The 20,701-nt window shown below is 39.7% G+C and overlaps 1 protein-coding gene and 1 pseudogene across 1 annotated transcript in view; both read right to left on the reverse strand.

Moving 5' to 3' along the window:
- The window catches only part of LOC127191345 (zinc finger protein 54-like), a 213,296-nt gene that overhangs the window by 106,073 nt on the left and 86,522 nt on the right, over nucleotides 1–20,701 (reverse strand). The gene's annotated exons all lie outside the window — the stretch shown is intronic.
- Nucleotides 18,327–20,701, reverse strand: part of LOC127191349 (zinc finger protein 883-like) — a 65,463-nt pseudogene continuing 63,088 nt past the window's right edge.

Below are 20,701 nucleotides of genomic sequence, written 5' to 3' on the forward strand. Positions count from 1 at the left end.
TCAGAGAACAAATAAAGAAAAAAATTAGGACTTCTTAAAAGTCAATGAAAATGAAGGTACAACAAACCCAGATTTATCGGACACAATGAAAGCAGTGCTAAGAGGAAAATTCATAGCACTAAGTGCCTTCATAAAGAGATTGGAAACAGCTCACACAAGAAACTTAACAGCACATCTGGAAGCCCTAGGAAAAAAGGAAGCAGACATACCTAAGATGTTCACCAACCTTACACCCAACAAAGGGTTAATATCCAAAATATATAAAGTACTCTAGAAATTAAAGACCACCAACTCATTATCCAATTTTAAAAATGGGGTACAGAACTAAATAGAGAATTCTCAACAAAGGAACATTGAATGGCTGAGAAACACCTAAAGAAATGCTCACCATCTCTAGTTATCAGGGAAATGAAAATCAAAAGGACTCAGATTCTTTCCATCTTATACCTACCAGAATGGCTATGCTCAAGTGACAGCACATGCTTGTGAGAATGTGGAGAAAGGGTAACACTCCTCCATTGTTGGTAGGAGTGCAAACTTGTGCAACCACTGTGGAAATCAATCTGGAGATTTCTGTGAAAATTGGGGGAAGATCTACCTCAAGTCCCAGCTGTAGCTCTTCTGGGAATATAACCAAAACATGCTCCATCATACATTCATAGCAGCTTTATTTATAATATCCAGAAACTGGAAATGAGCTAGATATTTCTCAGCTGAAGAATCAATAAACTAAATGTGGTACATTTAACAATGGAATACTACTCACTACTAAAAACAAGGACATTATGCAACTTTTAGGCAAATGGATGGAACTAGAAAAGATCATCCTGAATAAGGTAACCCAGACTCAGAAAGACACACATGGTATGTACTCACTTACATACAGTTCTTTAAGTGTACATTAGCCATGAAGTACAGAATAGCCATGCTACCACTCACAGATCAAAAGAAGCCAAGGAGGGGCCCAACAGAAGATGGTTTGAATCTCACTCAGCACAGGAAATAAAATAAATATCTGAAGTAGATAGAAGGAGGCGACTGGGTGAGAGAAGGGACGAGGAGCATAACTGGGGTGGGGATCAGGTATGCAGAGAGTGGGAGAGGGGTGTCAGGGTGGACTAGGAGAGACAATGGAAATTGGGGACTATCTGCTACAGGAGAGACTCCCAAGAGTCTATGGGGGTGACCCTAGCTGAGACTCTTAGCAGTTGGAGCTAAGGGGACTGAATTCCCCACTTCCTATAGCCAGGTGAGACTTCCAGTGGAAGGAGGGAGACAGCAACTCACCCAGAAAACCTACAACCCAAAATGTATCTTGCCTACAAGAAGTGTAGGGGTAAAAATGGAACACAGATTGAGGGAATAATAAAGCAACGACTGCTCCAGCTTGAGATCCACCCCATGAAAGCCAACCTCGGTCACTATTAATGACACTTTGCTGTGCTTACAGACAGGAGCCTAGCATAATTGTCTTCTGAGAGGTTTCATCCAGCAGCTGATGGAAACAGACCCAGAGACCCACAGCCAAACAACAGACCTAGCTCAGGGAGTTCTGTGAAAGAGTGGGAAGAAAGATAGAGACATGGAGGGGTCAAGGACACCACAAGAAGACTACAGAGTCAACTAAGATTGGCCCATAGGGGGTGCGGTTTACAGAGACAACTACCAACCAAAAAGCATACAAGGACTGAGTGTAGACCCTCTGCATAAACATAGCAAGTCAACATGCAGGTCACTCAACAATGGAAGTAGAAGCTGTCTTTAAGTCTGTTGTCTGAAACTGGATCCCTTTCTCCTAGTTAGGATGCCTTATCAGGCCCCCAGTCCTGGCGTGACTTGAGAGGGCTGGGATCAGGCTGTAAAAAGATTAAATAAATTAATAAAATTTTAAAAACACTTAAAAGCCTTATATGTAAGGGCCACATAAATTAAAACTACATTAATATTCCATGTCACCTCAATGAGATTAATTACCTTAAAAAATGCTGATGAAGATGGGGGAAAGAGCAACCCTCCTGTACTGTTGGTGCCACCTCTCTACAGGGTCTCTCACTGAACCAGGGGATCACTCATACAACTAGACTGGCTGGTTAGGGATTGTCTCCTCTCTGTTACCCAGGACTGGGATTATAGGGTCATTCTCTCATGCCTGGCTTTTAATGTAGGTACTGCAAATCAAACGCTGTATTCTTTTTGCTCACAAGGCAAGTACTTTACCAACTGAAACATCTGCCTCAGCCCATATTTTCTGTTTATTTCTATTTTTGAGATAGGGACTCAGGCTAGCTACAAACTCACTATTTAGCTCATTAAGAAGCTTGAACTCCCAATCTTCTATCTTTATGTACTAAATGGCGGGGTAAATGGTGTTTGTCACTACACCTTACACCTAGCAAGTAGACGATGTTAACAGTGTAAAAGTCCTAGGGAATTCCATACACAATACTCCTGTCCTTCTAGGAATTGAATTCTGATTTTCTCTAGTATCCACTTCCCCTTTCTTCTTCTGTTAGGAAGAAAGCTATTATAAATGGAACAATTAATACATTAGAAATGGTGGAACACTTTGGTTTCTTTGCATTTTTGTCCAAGCCTGGTTGATTTTAGATCAGATCAAACCAAATGTTCTTTGAGGTCATAATGTCAGAAAGTGCTATGCAAGCCACCAAGGGAGATCAATCAGTAGTCCAACCAAGCTCTGAAGCCTACACAACACAACGTTGATGTAACTGCCAACATACCTCTATGGGTGTAGTAATGGCACTTATGTTTGGGGGTAATAAATGGATATTTCATAGGACTTAGGTACTCTCAACAGGAAGGAATCCATGCCCCTCAGTGTAAACCTCGTCAATTACCAGTGGCTTACGAAGTGATAGATTCTAAGGGATAACCTCCTATTGCCATTTTACTAAACATATAATTTCTAATCATATTATAAACTCTAATTCTTCCACCCATACATTAAGTGTAGTTTTCACTCCTCATCAAAGAGCTCCTTTTACCGATAGATAAAAAACATTCCAGAAATCCAAAATGAGACAAAATGCAGATAGTAAGTGATTGTGTGGCACCTAACCCAGCAAAGCAACCCCTGGAACTAAGGCTCAGGGAACAATATCGCAGTGGAGAAGTGAATGGCATGACTCCTGCTGCTAGTGTCCCTTAGAAAGGACAGGGGAAATTCCCTGGTGAAACCTCAACACTGCGGTTGGCTAAACAAGACCAACACAATGAAAACATATTGGCATGCCAATGTAAACAGGTGAAATTGCACATGGCTACATTGAGACTGTAGGTGGTTAACAACTGCTGAGAGAGGAGAATCAGCACTTTCAGTTTATACAATCCCAAGTGGTCAGCTTGACACACATGTATGTTGATACATACACACATTAATTAAAGAGATTGGTGGTGGCAAGAGGAAAGTTCATAGCATTATGTGCCAAAAAAAAATTGACAGATCTCATACTAGTATCTTAACAGCACACATGAAAACTCTAGAACAAAAAAGAAACAAGGATACCCAAGAGAAGGAGATAGCTGAAAGTAATCAAACGGAGGGTTGAAATCAATAAAATAAAAATACTCAGGCAGTGGTTATACATACCTTTAATCCCAGCACTTAGGAAACAAATGCAGGGGACCTCTGAGTTCAAGGTCAGAGTGGTCTACAGAGTCAGTTCCATGACACCAAGGGCTACACAGAGAAATCTTGTCTCAAATACACACACACACACACACACACACACACACACACAGAGAGAGAGAGAGAGAGAGAGAGAGAGAGAGAGAGAGAGAGAGAGAGAGAGAGAGAGAGAAATAGAGAGAGAGAACAATATAAAGAATAAATGAAACAAAGAGTTGATTGTTTGAGAAAATAAACAAAATAGGCAAATGTTATTTAAACTAAATGGCAGAGAGAGAGAGAGAGAGAGAGAGAGAGAGAGAGAATCTAAATTATCAAAGTCAGAAATGGCAAGAGAGACATAAAAACAGACCCTGAGGAAATATAAAGACTTATCAGGACATACTTTAAAAAATTGTATTCCACAAAATTGGAAAATATAAAAGAAATGGATAATCTTCTTGAAAGATAAAACTTGCCAAAATTAAATTAAAGTCAGCTAAACCACTTAAATAGATCTACAAACCCTAAGGACATAGAAGCATTCATAGAGTCTGCCCTCAAAAAAAAGTTTAGGGCCAGATATTTTTAGTGCAAAATTCTACTAGACTTTCATAGAAGAGCTAGTGGCCATATGCCTCAAATTATTCCATAAAAACAGAAACAGAAGGAACAGTACCAAATTCATTTTAAGAGGCCAGAGTCATGCTAATACGCAAACCACACAAAGATTGAACAAAATAAAGAGAATTATAAAGCAATTTACCTTATGAATCGATGCAAAAATATTCTACAAAACACAAACTGAATTCAAGAACAAACCAACAGACTATCTGAAATTCCCACATCCTAGAGTGCATGTTCAACATAAAAAAATCAGTCAATTCAATTTACCAAATAAACTGAAAGAAAAACTGCACAAAATTGTTCACTAGATGCTGAAAAAGCATTTGACAAAATCAAACACCCCTCCATGACAGAAGTCTTGGAAAAATAAGAGGTACAAAGGACATACCTAAACATAAAGGCAATTTACAACAAGCCTATAGCCAATATCAAATTAAATGGAGATAAACACAAACCAATTCCTCTCAAATCAATAACAAGGAAAGGCTGCCCTCTCTCCATATCTATTCAAGATAGTACTTGACTTTGTAGCTACAGCAAGAAGACAACTGAAGAAGATCAAGGGGATACAAATTGGAAAAGAGTAAGTGTATTGTTATTTGCACATGATATTATATATAAGCAACCCTAAAAACTCTACCTTTGAACTCCTACAGCTCATAAACACATTCAGTGAATACAAGATTAACTAAAAAAAAAATCAGTAGCCATCCTATACAAATAACAGACACACTGAGAAATAAATTAGAGAAACAACAGCCTTCACAAACAATATAAAATGTCTTGAGGTAACCCTAACCAAGAAAACGGAAGACTTATATGCAAAAACTTCAGGTCTTTGAAAAAAGAAATTGATGAAGATATCAGAAAATGGAATGATCTCCCATGTTTGTAGATCAGTAGAATGGACATGGCAAAAATAGGCAATCTACAGATTCAGGGTATCCCCCATCAAAGTCCCAACACAACTCGTTATAGACCTTGAAAGCAACATTCTCAACTTTAAATGGAAAAACAATTCTGACTAATAAAAGAATGTCCAGAGTACCATCATTCCCATCTCAAGCTATACTACAAAGCTATAGTAAACACACACACACACACACACACACACACACACACACACACACACACACACGGTATTGGCATAAAAACAGACACATTGATCTACTCCAATGATAATGGAATTGAAGACCCAGAGGTTAATCCATACATAAATGGATACCTGATTTTCTTTTATGAGGAAGTCAGAACACAATGAGAAAAACAAAGCATCTTTCACAAACAGCGCTAGTCTAATTAAATGCCAGTATGTAGAAGACCATAAATAAATCCATGCTTATCAACCTGCACAAAACTCATGTCCAAAAGGATCAAAGACTTCAACATTAAGCCAGACACATTGAATCTGATAGAAGAAAAAATAGAAATAGCCTTGACTGCATCATCATAAGAGACAACTCCCTAAACAGGACACTGATAGCATATGCAGTAAGATCAATAGTTCATCAATAGCTCAAAAACGAAAACAACCTAGATGCCCCTGTTCTGAAGAATAAAATTTTAAAATGTGGTACATTTACACGATGGAGTATTAGTATTACTTAGTTCTTTTTTAAAAATAAAATATGCAGGCAAATGAATGAAATAGAAAAAAACATCCTAAGTGTGGCAGCTTAGACTCAAGAGAGATAAACAGGATATGTAAACACTTATAAGTGGATATTAGCTATCAAGGAAAATCACCCATTGAGATGTAACAAGAATAAATTAATAATAAAAAAAAAGAAAGTAAACTTCTCAAATATGAAAAAAAAAAAAAAAAAAAAAAGGAAAATCACGCTACGATCCACAGAACGGAAGAGGCTAAGGAACAAGGAAGGTCTAGGGGGAATGCATGGATCTGCCTGGGAAGGGGAGATAGATTTTATGGGTGTCCTGAGGTCAGGTGGGGATGGGAACAGGAGAGAACAGATGAGAGAGAGAGAGAGAGAGAGAGAGAGAGAGAGAGAGAGAGAGAGAGAGAGAGAGAGGATGGGAGGGAGGGAGGGAGGGAGAGGGAGAGGGAGAGGGAGACAGAGACACAAAGACACAGAGACACAGAGAACATGCAGAGATGACTTGAAAGGGAGGTGGCATTTAGGGGGCTATTTGAAAACCTAGTGCAGTGGAAACTTCCTGGAGCCTTTGAGGGTGACTCTAGCCAGGACTCCTAGTAATGAAGTATATGGAATCTGAACTGGCCACCTTCAGTAACCCGGCAAAGCTCCAAGTCTTGGGATGAAGACACCAACCCAGCTAGAAAACTTTAACCCACACCTGTCCCGTCCAGCAGGACTAGTAATTACGGGGTTGCGAGGGGAGCCATACCTGAAATGATGAGACGGGAAAGAAAGAGGCGAGAACAAGTAGCATTCCTATCAAGGTCCATTTATTGAACCAAAAGCAAAAGCTTATATGGGGTGGAGGCAGGAACTAAGCTGCAGGAGGGGCCCGAGAATGTCTCCAGATAATACCATCAGGTCAGGGGAACAGTTTCTATCTTATCTTAGCTAACTATCTCTCGGGAAGTCCTGAGCTAACCTGCTAAACAACATCTGTAGAAGCTGAAAGGAGGAAGTCAGCTAACCTGCTAAACATCTGCAGGGGCTGAAAGGAGGAAGTCAGCTTTGGAACGGGGCATCAGTATTCTTCCATAGCCAGTAGACTCTTTTAAGCTTGAATGACCCCGGGCTGGCTCCGAACACACACCTGTCCTACCAGCAAAATGTGCTAGGGCAATAGTGGCTCAGAGCTTGTGAGAATGGCTAACCAATGACTGGTCTAGTTTCAGGCCTAAATCAGGAGAAGGAGCCTATGCCCAACACTGCCTGGATGGCTACAAACTGGAATCTGAATGGCTCACAGACCTAGGGAAGGAGGAAAATGAGGAAACATGACTGACTCTCCCCCCCCCCCCCCCCGCCTCAAAAAAGTCAATAAAATGAGTCCTTACTATTTTGCTATACTTACAGATCAAGGTCATGAGTGGAAACATGGGTCACACACAAGTTATAGAGCTTGGATAACATTGTCATACATACTGAATGTAAGTTTCCAAAGAGGCTGGGAGATGAGTTAATGGGTAAGAGTGCACGTTGTGCGTACTGAGTTTAAATCTGTAGTACCCATGTAAAAATCTGGGTTTGGCTATGAGCACTTGTAACCCCAGCATAGTGGGAGGCAGGGGGAGACGAGAGGGATAATGCACCTTGTTAGTTCATTGGTGCCTAATTCTAGGTTCAGTAATATATCCTTTCTCAAAGGAATAAGACAGAGAGTACCCAGTGTCCTCCTCTGGTTTCCATATGCATGAGTGTAAACACCTACAGTCACATATATGAGAGTGCTTATGCCTGGACAAACACAAGCAAAAATGAATTTTAAAAAATGCTAAGTGAAAGGAATCAGGCATAGAAAGTCAGACTGTATGATCTCAGTTAGATGAGAAATCTAAAAGAACCAAAATCAAAGCAAGCATTGAAGTACACGCTTATAACTCCAGAACTTGTGAGGTAGCTGTAGAAGGATTCCAAGTTTGAGGCCATCCTGACCTAAATATGAAGACATTAAAAAGGAACAAGTTTATTTATCTCATGAATGAGTTTATGGGTTCAAATGTGGACGGAGATAAATGGCTTATTCTGGATAGAACCGCCACATGAGGAACTTGTTTATCACGCCATTATGGCATTGTGCACCTTGAATAAACTCAAAATTTCTCAACAAAATATTTTGAGCAAACATATTATATGTTGATGGTATACTCAGAATATCTACTTAACCATCAACCTTGTAGCAGGTACAATTTCTTAAAAGCTTGTCAAATTTCAAATCTCATAGACTATCAGCTGATGTTGTAAGACCCACTGACACATCCCTAGAAGCAGTCAGATGTTCTGGCTTAGGTATCAATGGTCATGGGACCTTCTAAACCATATTTCAATGGTTTATTATTAAATATCATCATTTAATCTATTTTGAGGAGAATTATTCCCATTGTTTTATGAACAACTTTTAAAACTTACTGTTACATCTTTTCATAATTGTTTGACCTATAGGATAATTTTTATCTGTGTCATGTCTAAAATATTGTTGTATTCCAATCGATATACATGCAGAAGCACCATAAGCCACAATTTGCAAAAACATCATCAAAATAGTCACCACCTCTAACAGATGTATAACCTTAGAATGATGCTCTCCAGAGTTTAAGAAAAAAGCCCATTGGAACTCTGAATATGAACTTATGTTATGGTGCATATATTTCAGTTCTCCAAACTCTGCATCATAGAGCACACAAGCCAGTGTCTGACCTTGTTCCAAGGGAACACCGAACAGGACCTGCAGTTCTGCTTTCACATATACATCTTCATCCAGCACTTGAACCTTGACAATATACATACAATACCCAGTCTGACCATGTTGGCCTACAGCCAAGGCCTCTCTATGCAGCATCTCAATAGGCAGCCATTCTGCAGTTTCTTCAGATCTTTGTGGATTTTCTTCATCTTGAATTACCTCTTTCAGTGTTACTACAAGTTTCAGATTGGATTTCTCCGAAGATTCTCTATTTCGATTTAAACATTCCTCCCAACTTTTGTTCTATGGCCTTTAATTTAGCATCTAACTTCTCCACCTCTTTTTTCTCCAAGTATGTCTTACCCTGATCTCTCCGAAAGAGGATATACAGAACTGAAATCATCAATGAAAAACAATTATTTGTATACTAAGATAAGCAAACTCACATGGAATCCAGAAGCACTTTGTCACTGTGTCTTCCATCTTTATCAACATTGAAAATATTATTTTTTAATCTCAAAACCTCTCCCTGAGGGCTTTATTTTTAGATTCAGCTTCCCTTCAAGATCTTCCAGTTCAGATGCTTAACGTCACCTTTGGCTCCTGCTTCAGGGAGGGGCTTTTTTTCTGCCTCCCTCAGTGAATCCTGACCCCTCCCCCACTCTGGGAAGTGACTGGGTACACAAGTATTTGCTTCTCTGGCCAACAAAAGTCAGGCCAGCAGGAGTCCTTTCACAAAGGAAAGGGATTTAGCTTTCTGCCTTGGGTAGGTAAGTCTGACTTTGAGAAGCTTCCTTGTTTTAAAGAGCCCCTTTTTTTTCTTTTTCTTGTCCTCTCTGGGCTTTGTATTAATCGATTTTTGTTTTTCCGCAGCCTGCTGAAGGCCTTGCTTCTCTGCAGGGGGCTCTGACTAATCAGGAAGCTGTGAGTTCCTGCCTTAGAAACTGCAGTTCCTCTCACTGACCAGAACTAAGAAAGTGCCCTGTAATCATATTTTCTACAAAAGGTCTTGCTAGATTACCATAAATTCTGCCCCTCATTGCTATGCCAATTGTTGAAGCTATTTTTACAAAGCAGTGTTGGTTTCTGTTAGCTGATTTCTAGCTCAATGCTGTTTCTACATTTTTCTTTAAACCGTTGTTTTCTGATTGTGTGTGCAAGAGGGTGATGCAATAAACATATCACACAGAGAGGAAGCGTGTGTGCCTGTGTCCCTGTGGGTACACGTTTGTGTGTATGTGGTTGGGAGACAGAAGGACAACCTTGAGTGTTGTTATTCAGGCACCATATACCTTGGTTTCTGCGGCAGAATCATCCGTTGTCCAAGAGCTCAGCATAAAGTAGGTTAGGCTGCCTGGACAGGGAGTCCCAGGGGTCCTCCTATCTTTACCTCCCCAGTGTTGGGAGTATGTGTGTGTGTGTATCTATATATACACACACACACATATATAAACATATATATATAAATACATACATATACACACACACATACACATATACACACATATACATATATACACATACATAAATACATACATATATACACAGATACACACACACATATATATAAACATACATATATATACCACGTACATAAATATATATATATATGAATTCTAATTTACTCATATCTTCATGCCAAGCCCTTATCTGACTATCTCCACAGCCTTTGTATTCTTGATACATTGCCTCAACTGGTCTAAATGTCAAAACAATCCTCTTGCCTCAGACTCCTCAGCACTGGAAGTAAAGGCACCATTCAATATCTCTGACATCTTTGTACATTTCCAAACCCCTCAAGACAGTTCCTCTTTTCTGGGACATAGTATGCGATGGTTCCTGCTTATCTTCCGGTTGTTTCATTACTAACTCAGCTGGGTCTACATAATATTTCTCCTCTGAGATGGATTCCAACCTACCCTGACACATTAAGTCACTGCAGAACAAGGTACATCCTCTTCCACTGAGACCACACAAGGCATCCCAGGTAGGGGAATGTGACCCAACAGCAGGCCTCAAAGTCAAAGAGCTCCCGAGCTACACTTACTGGGGACCAACATGAAGACCAAGATGCACATCTGCCAAATACGTGCAGGGAGCCTAGGACCAGTGCACAGATGCTCTTTGGTTGGTAGCTCAGTCTCTGTGAGCCAACAGGCAACTAGATTGGTTGTCTTGTTGCTCTTCTTGAAGAGATCTTGCTCCCTTCTTGTCTCTCTCTATCCTTCCCCCAACTCTTCCACAAGATTTCCAGATCTCCACCTAATGGTCGACTGTGGGTCTCAGCATTTGTTTCTATCCTCTGCTCTGTGGAGCCTCTTAGAGACACTTAGCTTAGTTCCTGTCTGCAAGTATAACAAAGTACCATTAATAGTGACAGGGCTTGGTTTTCTCCTATGGCATGACTCTCAGTAGGGCCAGTCTTTGGTTAATTATTCCCTCAGACTTTGCTCAATCTTTGTCTCTGCACATGTTGTAGGCAGGAAAAATTGGGGGACAAATGTTTCCTGGGATGGGTTTGTGTCTTTGTCCCTCCACTGGAAGTCGTGCCTGGCTACAGGATGTGGCCACTTCAGCCTCCATACACTCAGTGCTAGGAGACTCAGCTAGGGTGACCCCATAGACTTCCTGGGGCCTCCGCTAACCTAGGACTCTGGCACATCCTAGAGATGCCCATCACTTCTGATTTCCATTCTCTCACTCAGCCCTCTCTCACTCTCACTCAGTCTCCCTACTCCTAGCCCCACCGCTGCTCCCCTTCCCATCCCCTCTACCACCCAGTTCCCTCACACTCATCCAAATCCAATTCCTATTTTATTTCCCCTTCTGAGTAAGAATTAAGCATCCTCCCATTGCCTCTTCATGTTACATAGCTTCACTGGATCCATGGATTGCAGCATGGTTATCCTGTACTTCATGCCTAATATCCACATAAAAGTGAGTATATAACATGTGTGTCTTTCTGTGCTGGGTTACCTCACTCAGGATGAACTTTTCTAGTTCCTTCCATTTTATGATGTCTTTGTTTTTAAGTGCCTCAGTGGACCTTGATGACTTGACTTTGACAGCCTTACCTCCCTACAGGTTGTTAATGATTGCCAAAGCCTATGCTTTTAAAGGACTTTGTCTAGAGAAGTTGCTTATTTTTTCATCCACCTATAATCTCCATGTGGACTATGAGCAGGATGTCATCACGTGCAGTGAGAAAGCTGGGGACATTACACTCTTGTATCTCGAGGAGATTAAAAAGGATAATACTAACTAATATTCAGAGCAGAAGGCCTAAGCCTGGCCCCCCTTCCTATGATCAAGAACTACATTTTCTCTAGAAACAGGAATTCAGAGAGCCCACGTTCTCTCTTTAAAAAATTGGACCTTGACAAGAGGAGTTAGGGGATTTCAGGAGCTTCTCAGAGCAGTGGAGATGAGAACACAGAACCTGCGAATGACAATAGTCAGGCCGGTGGCCCAAATCGTGTTACTGAGCATGTGTGAGGAGAGCTATTGGAACCCTCTAGAGCTTCCTCCCCACCAGTCACTTCTGGATGACCCTCTCTGGAAAGGAGTAAACACCAAAACCTACACATTCTGTCACACAGCCTGTGTCTACTGAGGACAGACCATTTTTTGTCCTCAAGAAAACACTGAAGAGGCACTGCTGTTACTGCTCATCAGTAAATCTATGGCCAACCCAGATGCTCTGCTGAACAGTATCCAGGATTGTAAGAATGACCACCTCATCAGTCTGAAAAGCACATCTGTGGTTTGCACTGTCCCTGATGGCTGCTGAGAAATCTGCCCGTGCTGTGAAGGGGCTGAAAGAAAACATCCAGTTAAAGATGGATTGTGCCACCATCCTGCTTTTGGCTTTGTGTGGGTTTCCTTTACTGGTTAGAAGATGAGAAACTTTCAAAAGAACTGCCACTGATGAGGGAGAGAAAAAAAAAGTCAGAATTCAAGGCCAAAGCTACCGAGCTCCGTGAGTTCACATATAGTCTGCAAGCCATGATGGTGAGAAAAACCCAAGATTACCCTGCAGTGTTTCAAGTCTCCTCTGTCTTTGGAAGTTATCGAAGCTGGGCCAGGCTAGTATCCTGGACAGTGGGGGGCCCAGTGCACCTATTTTCCTAGTCTAGATTGGGATGGGTAAAGTCAGAATCCTGACCTGTGGTCATAGGCTCAAGGGGGTAGTGGTGCCCATGTTCCCAGCAAGTAGGTCTGGGAATCTATCCTAAGAGCGAGAAAAACAAAGCCTCAAGAGATGAGACAGTCAACACACCTCTACTCCCTCCCAGACTGGCCACAGCCTTGCACCTGGCCCACGCCTACAGGAGAGGATGAATATTGGGCCTTAGGTACAGTAGTGTAGAAAAGTTTAGAGCCGAAAACTTGCAGGGAGCAACCGTCACTGGCCAGGGACTGGCTTCTTACAGATTCTCATATTATAACTCACAAAATCTGTACATATGCAGTGTGGCTAGCCAGTACCCATGGCTCTTGAGGCCGGTGATATATATATATTTTGGATATACTAAAAAATTTTAGTTGGTGGGTTTTTTACTTTAAAATAACTCTTAACTATAGTTTATATACTTAATAAAACTTTTGCAGAAGGTATAAAAAATATAGACTCGAGTTCCATTAACAGATAAATGGATAAAGAAAATGGTAAATACAATAGAACTGTATTCAGCTATGAAGAATACATTTTTAAAAGATTTATTGTGATATTTTTATTTATGTGTGTGTACACTAATGAGTTAAGTCCCATAGAAGCCAAAAGAGGGCATTGCTGTTATTAGGTTGTTGTTATGAGCTGCAGAGTGTTGTAAACTGTCTCAGATAAATGCTGGAACTGAGCTCTGGTTTTCTGGAAGAACAGTGAGTGCTTTTAACCACCCAGCCATCTCTCTAGCCACGAATAAAATTAGTAGCAGTAGTATTTTTTTTAGACGGGTTCTCACTATGAAGTCTTGGCTGACTTGGAACATTCTATGCAGATCAGGCTGACCTCAAATTCAGAAAAATTCCTCCAAAGTGCTGTGATTAAAGGCATGCAACCACCACAACAGACTTGTAAATTATTTCATTGGCAATAGTAACATTTTCCTTTTGAGGCAGGATCTCATATACCTAAGGCTGGTCCCAAGGCCACTATGAAATGATGATCTTGAACTCTAGAACTTGCCTTCCTTTGCCTCCTGAGTGCTGGGATTGCAGCATCACCGTCTCTGGGAAGTGCTGAGTTGGGCCTCTATCTAGGGCCTCATGCATGACAGAGAAACACCCTTTAACAACTAAGCTTCAATCTCCTCCTACTACAATGAACTATTTCATTGTTTCAATTTACCTGTCTTCCTTACTGCTTTGTCCTATGTTCTGTTCTCCTCTGGGTGATCACTTTCCTTCCCCTGAAGTAATTCCCAATTCTGTTTTCATGCCATATGTATCTTGCCTATTACTCTCTAGGGAATACTTTCATGACACCTATAGGAAGACAGGATATGTTAAGCAAAATTAGTCAGCCTCTGAATGACAAATATCACATTTTCTCTCACACTGCAGGTTTTAAAATGTATATACACACAAAGAACATGCATCTAGAAAAGTAACTTTGAAAGGGGAGGAAGGGACCTAAAAGGGGCCAAAGAGGACAGTACTGTACATATGAGATGAAGGCAGAAAGTAGGTCTGTTTGGGGTAGGAGAGACAGAGGGTCCCTCCATCCTATCTGGTGGGGTGGGAAGGGTAGTGGGGCTATAATAAATGAAAACATAAATATGAAAACCATTACAGTGAAACTCATTGCTTCCATCAGGTCCTAATAGCAGCTTCTAGTTAAATGAGGACTTTAGATTTTACTGATTGGTCAGATAAATTATGCTTTTCATAAAACTATTGTATTCTTTTTTTCCTTTTTCCTCTTTGATTAATTTTATTAATTTATTCAGATTACAACTCAATTGTTAACCTATCACTTGTATTCTCCAGTTCCTCCCTCCCTCCTGCTTTCATCCTATTCCCCTCCCCTAGGTCTGTGACTGAGGGGACCTCCTCCCCCTCTGTATGGTCATAGACTATCAAGTCTCAACTTGGTAGCCTGCTTATTCTTTCACTAGTCGTGCCCTTTAGAACTCCCTGGATGGTTCAGGTTTCTCTGATCATCCTGGATTCTTCTTTAGCCACTGGTTAAGGCTATATCATGGTATATAACCTTCTCGAGATTAATGCAAGGTCTCTTCGCAAGATCCACTGATGAAAACCTTTTACAGCTGCTCACCGGGGGAGGCCTGGGGAATTTAATTTCTATGTTCTCTGCTGAGCTTAATTCCCTATTACAGATGCATATCAATATTCAATTCATACCTCTTTTCATATAACTAAAGACTCCCAGAAAATGAGAATTTTCCTCCTCCCAAAAGCTACTGTCCTTAATTTTGGGGCACTTTGGGTAAAGCACATAGTTCTATTTACTAATGTCATATCATGTGGGAATACAACATTAAAGATGTGTACACTATGTTCAAGAAGCTGTCTTACATATTTTAACACATTACTGAATTAATATTGATTAGCGATTGTAAATATTGTAAATATTTGAAAACTCTCCCAGCAAATATTAGCAAGAATATTTACTTTGCCCAATTGCCCTTGACTAGCATGAAAAGAGAGAATATGGGAAACACATAGAAAAGACATAATGATGTATATATGTATATTTATATACATATATACGAAAGTATAATGGTACATACAAAATTTTATATAATTATGTCTGCATTTACACTGTATATTTATATATTCATGATATTTTAGATATTATTTTCATCACCAGAAATTTTAAAAATGTATCCTTTTGCAATCAAAGTAAAAAATATAGTAAGAGAAGATAGTAGCACACAGGATATATAAAGAAATAGAGCACTGAATAAAGGGTGCCAAATATTTTACTGTAGATGGGATGGGAAGAAAGGAGGAAGAGTGGGTAGGTTAACCCAAAGTAAAGCTCTATGAAAGACTTCAGAAGTCCCACTATCTTACAAGTTAATAGTAAATGTAATTTTAAGCACATTGTCCACAGAAATGAAAAATGATTTCCTACATGCCTTCAGGGAATTTTTTCTTTCTTTTTCTTCCTTTGTTTCTTCCCTTTTTCTTTTGGGACAGTCTTAGTGTCACACTGGTTATCTTGGTATTTGCTCTGGAGACCAGGCTGGCCTTGACCTCACAGAAACCGCCCCCCCCCTCCCCCCCCGTCTCTACCTTCATAGTGCAGAGATTAAAGGCATGTGGTGCAATACCTTGCTACCTTGCAGATTTCTCTCTTTTTAATTAATTTTATGTGTATGGGTGCTTTGTCTACATGTGTGTCCATGCAGTACCTGAAAAATCCAGAAGGCATCAGATCCCCTGTAACTAGAGTTACAGACAACTTTGAGCTTTGATATACATGCTGTGAATTTATAGGGTTCTATGGAAGAACAACCAGTGGCCTTAATCAGAGTCATTTCTCCAGCCCCCACATTGGACACTTCTAAAGTGTATGTGGACATGTACATGATGTTACATTCACAGCCTTTTTAAGAAAAAAATTACTTAAGCAGTTTATTTAGATTACATCTTAATTGCTATTGCCCCACTTGTATCTTCCCATGTCCCCCTCCCTCCCTCCTCCATCCTATTCCCCTCCTCTAGGTCAGTGCCAGAAGAGGACCTCACCCCCCACTGTAAGATCATAGCCCATCAGGTCTCTTTCTGGTAGCTTGCTTACTCTTCCTTTGAGTGTCACCAGCTCTCCCCACCAAGGGGATGGGGTCAAGTAGGTGGTACATGAGTTCAAACCCAAGTCAATCTCTGCTCTCCACACAATTGTGGAGAATGAACTATTCATTGGCTAGACCTGGACAGAAGTCCTAGGTTTACTGAATGCATTGTCCTTGGTTGGTACAGCAGTTTGAGCTTACCTGCCTGAATCCAGATCCACTGGCCTTAATGGTCTGCTTGTAGGTTTCTAGGACCCTCTGGATCCTTCTATTTCCCCATTCTTCCTTACCTCTCTCACCTAGAGTCCCAACAGGAGGATCCAGTATCTATCCCAACTGGGATTAAGGACTCCAAATCCCTAACACCGTATGTTATCACTTTGAGTTTTTGATCTTAGCCATTCTGATCAGTGTTAGATGGAACCTCAGAGTTTTGATTTGCATTTCTCTGATGACTAAGGACGTTGAGCATTTAAGTGTTTCTCAGCCATTCGATTGAGAATGCTGTTTAGTCCTAAGTCCCATTTCTTAACTGTTTTATTTGCTTTGGTGGTGTTTAATTTTTTGAGCTCTTTTATATATTTTGGATATTAGTCCTTTGTCAGATGTATGGTTGGTGAGTATCTTTTCCCAGTCTGTATGTTGTCATTTTGTTCTGTTGCCAGTGTCTTCTGCCATACAGAAGCTTCTCAGCCTCATGACGTCCAGTTTATTAATTGCTGACCTCAGAGCCTAGGCTGTTGGAGTTCTGCTCAGGAAGTTGTCTCCTGTGCCAATGAGTTCCAGGCTCTTCCACACTTTTTCTTCTAAGAGATTTGGTGTGTCTGGTTTTATGTTGAGGTCTTTAATACACTTGGACCAGCAACATTTGTTGAAGATGCAATCCCTTTTCCGTTGAATAGATTTGGCTTCTGAGTCAAAAATCAAGTGTCCATATGTGTGTGGATTTATTTTTGGTTGTTTGACTCAATTTCATTGGTCAACCCTCCTTTGCTATGCCAGTACCCTGCTATTTTAATACTATGGCTCTATTGTACAGCTTGAGATCAGGTAAGGAGATTCCTCCAGAGGATCTTTTAAGTGTACAGAATTGCTTCAGCTATTCTGGGTGTTTTGTTTTTAAGCAAATGGACACAGTCTAACTCTTTACAGTTTCTTACCATCTTGCTATTAGTATAGTTTGGCTCAGCATACAGATTTTGAAGGTGAATAAATGACGAGAATTCATTGGAACATATTTTTTGGTGTATGTTTCCTTTCATGATGAATTTTCTTTAATGTCTACAATTTCAGCACCAGGTAAAGAATCTGTCAAATCGAATGCTGTTGGTGGTATAGGTGTTGGTGATAGTGTGTGTGTGTGTGATTTCCAATGCAGAATAATATATATGTAATTATATACAGTATGCCTTTATGTGTTTTTCTCAGAAGCATGAGTTTTGTGATGTACAGCAAAATTAGAGATAAAACTAAAGAGCTCTTTTTGTCTCTCACATTTTTTGGTATTGTATTTTGTCCTTATGTTTTTTCAAGACAAGGTTTATATAATCTTGCTGTGGTAAAATTTGCTATATATCTGGCTGGCCTCAAAAAAATGACAGAAACCTTTCTCTTTCCATGTCCTTAGTGCTGAGATAACAGGTGAACACCGCCATGCCTGGCATTATTAACCATTTGTTTTTATTATGGCCTTTCCCAGGAGATGAAGAAGATGGAATAGTAGTTAAGGACACCGGCCGCTCTTCCAGAGACCACAGGCTTGATTCCCAATACACACATAGCAGCGCACAATTGCCTTAATGCTAACTTAGAGATTCTGATATCCTGTTCTTGTGTCCACATGTAGTAGGCCTACATGTAGTGCACAGACATACTTGTGGTGAAAATGCCTATACACATTAAAATACAGCCTTTCACGCAGTTAAGAGACCCAGAATTTATTTTAATATAAACTCGGTGATTGTCTTCTAAGATTTAACTTCTTTAAAGGCTGTCACACATTTCTTATCCTTATGTTTTTATTATGTATACTGTTGTGATTGGTGAGCAGATAATACGAGATAAATGCTATGTCACAATATTTATAACAGTATTTTCCTCCACAGTATGCATTTTCTGATGTGCTTGTAAAGGTGAGCATGTAGAAAAGGATTCGCCACATTTCTTATACATGCAAGTTCTCTCTTCAGTATGGACTCCATAATGCACTCTAAGTTTTGAAAGCTGGATAAAGGATTTGTCACAGTCTTTGCATTTGTGAGGTTTTTCTCCAGTATGAATTTTCTGATGTATTCTAAGATATGAGCTCCTAGTAAAAGATTTGCCACATTCCTTACAGAAGTGATGTCTCACTTCAGAATGAACTCTTTGATGTCTTCTCAGATACGAATACTTGGTAAAGGATATTTCAGTCTTTGCATTTGTAAATTTTCTCTCCAGTATGAATTTTCTGATGTTCTCTAAGAGTTGAAGACTTAGAAAAAGATTTGTCACATTCCTTACATACATAAGGTTTCTCTCCAGTGTGAACTCTGTGGTGTCTCCTAAGATGTGAGTCCTGGGTAAAGGATTTGTTACATTCTATGCATTTGTAAGGTTTCTCTCCAGTGTGAATTTTTTGATGTTTTCTAAGAATTGAGGTCGTAGTAAAGGATTTGTCACATACCTCACATTTGTAAGGTTTCTCACCAGTATGGATTCTGTAATGTGCTTTCAGGTGTGATAATTCAATATAGCACTTACCACATTCTTGGCATTTATATAATTTCTCTAGAGAATGAATTCTCTGGTGCTTTTTAAGTGAAGAATAGTGGCTACATGTTCTGTTACACTCATTGCATTTGTAAAGCTTCTCTCCTGTACGTCTTTTACCAGTATGGATTTTCTGATGGCTTTTAAGCGCTGACAACTGACGAAATGACTTTCCACACTCCTTGCAGTTGTAAGGTTTCTCTCCAGTATGAAGTCTTTGATGTGATTTGAGACTTGAGCAGTGGGTAAAGGATTTGTCACAAACACTGCACTTGTAGGGTTTGTTTCCAGTATGAATTCTCTGATGTTTTGTAAGTGTCGACTTTACAGTAAAAGATTTGTCACACTCCTTGCATTTGTAAGGCTTCTCTCCAGTATGTATTTTCTGATGGTTTTTGAGTGCTGATGACTGACGAAAAGATTTTGTACATTCTTTGCATTTGTAAGGTTTCTCCCCAGTATGGAGCCTTTGATGTGTTTTAAGATTTGCACACTGGTTAAAGGACTTTTCACAAACATTGCACTTATAGGGTTTCTCTCCAGTATGAATTCTGCGATGTACACTGAGGTTTGAGGAGGTACTGAAGCATTTCCCACATTTCCCACACTGGTGTGGTTTCTCTTCAAGGTAGATTGTTTGTTGTAAAAGACTGTATGTTGAACCAACAATGTCATCATATTCCTCCTGTGTGTGCTCTTTCTTTGCAGTGTAGAGTCTTTGATCTTCAGTAATGTTGGGACGCAAATTTAAAGAGTTCTCACAGTATTTAGCTTTGCAAGGTTCTTCTCCACTGTTAGGGCTTTTATGTCTCTCTGGGTTTGACAAGTAAATAGAGGCAGTCCTGTGATTACTACTTCTGTAGTTGCTAGAGTTTTCTGTAGTTGTACTATTTTTGTAAAGTGAACATTTGGAGCGTTCTTGAATCCATTTGCCAAGTCCATTACACTGACAAGACTGCTTTTCAGTATTCACATGTTGATGGCCAGTATCACATATGCAATAGTTCTCTAGAAAATAAGTACAATTCAGATTATTTGGGTGTGGTCTAAAATTAAACATTTGATAAATTACTGCCAGCCTATGCTCTCTCTCAGCAGCAACTATTTAGAATGAATGTCCCAGAGGTCAAACTTTTTCCTTCACTATTATATGAAATCTCACAAAACAGTGAGAGCCTTCATAGAAAATGAAACATGTAATTGAGGAATTAATAATTAGCAAAGGGAAGGAGCTCACTAATTGATTATATCTATAATATATGTTTGTATTTTTAACTGTTTGTCTTTTTCTGAGGTAAAAATAATGAAATAAACTTCTCCAATTCCAAGTTCCTAGCATTTGTACTCACAAATGGAAAAAAGAGTACTGTTCAGAAGACAGAATTCTAAAATTAAAGGTCACTTAAAAGAATGAAAGGGTTTTTCCTAAATAATAATAATAATAATAATAGCAATAACAATAATAATGATGACGATGATGATAATGATAAAAAGCATTGGATTTTCAAAAGGAATGAATGGAAAGCAAGTATTCTGTCAGATATCCAAGAATTATGCTGAGAGGATGTGACCAGAAGCTATAGTCAAGATA

Source organism: Acomys russatus, chromosome 7 (genome assembly GCF_903995435.1).
Source record: "Acomys russatus chromosome 7, mAcoRus1.1, whole genome shotgun sequence".
NCBI lineage: Eukaryota > Metazoa > Chordata > Mammalia > Rodentia > Muridae > Acomys > Acomys russatus.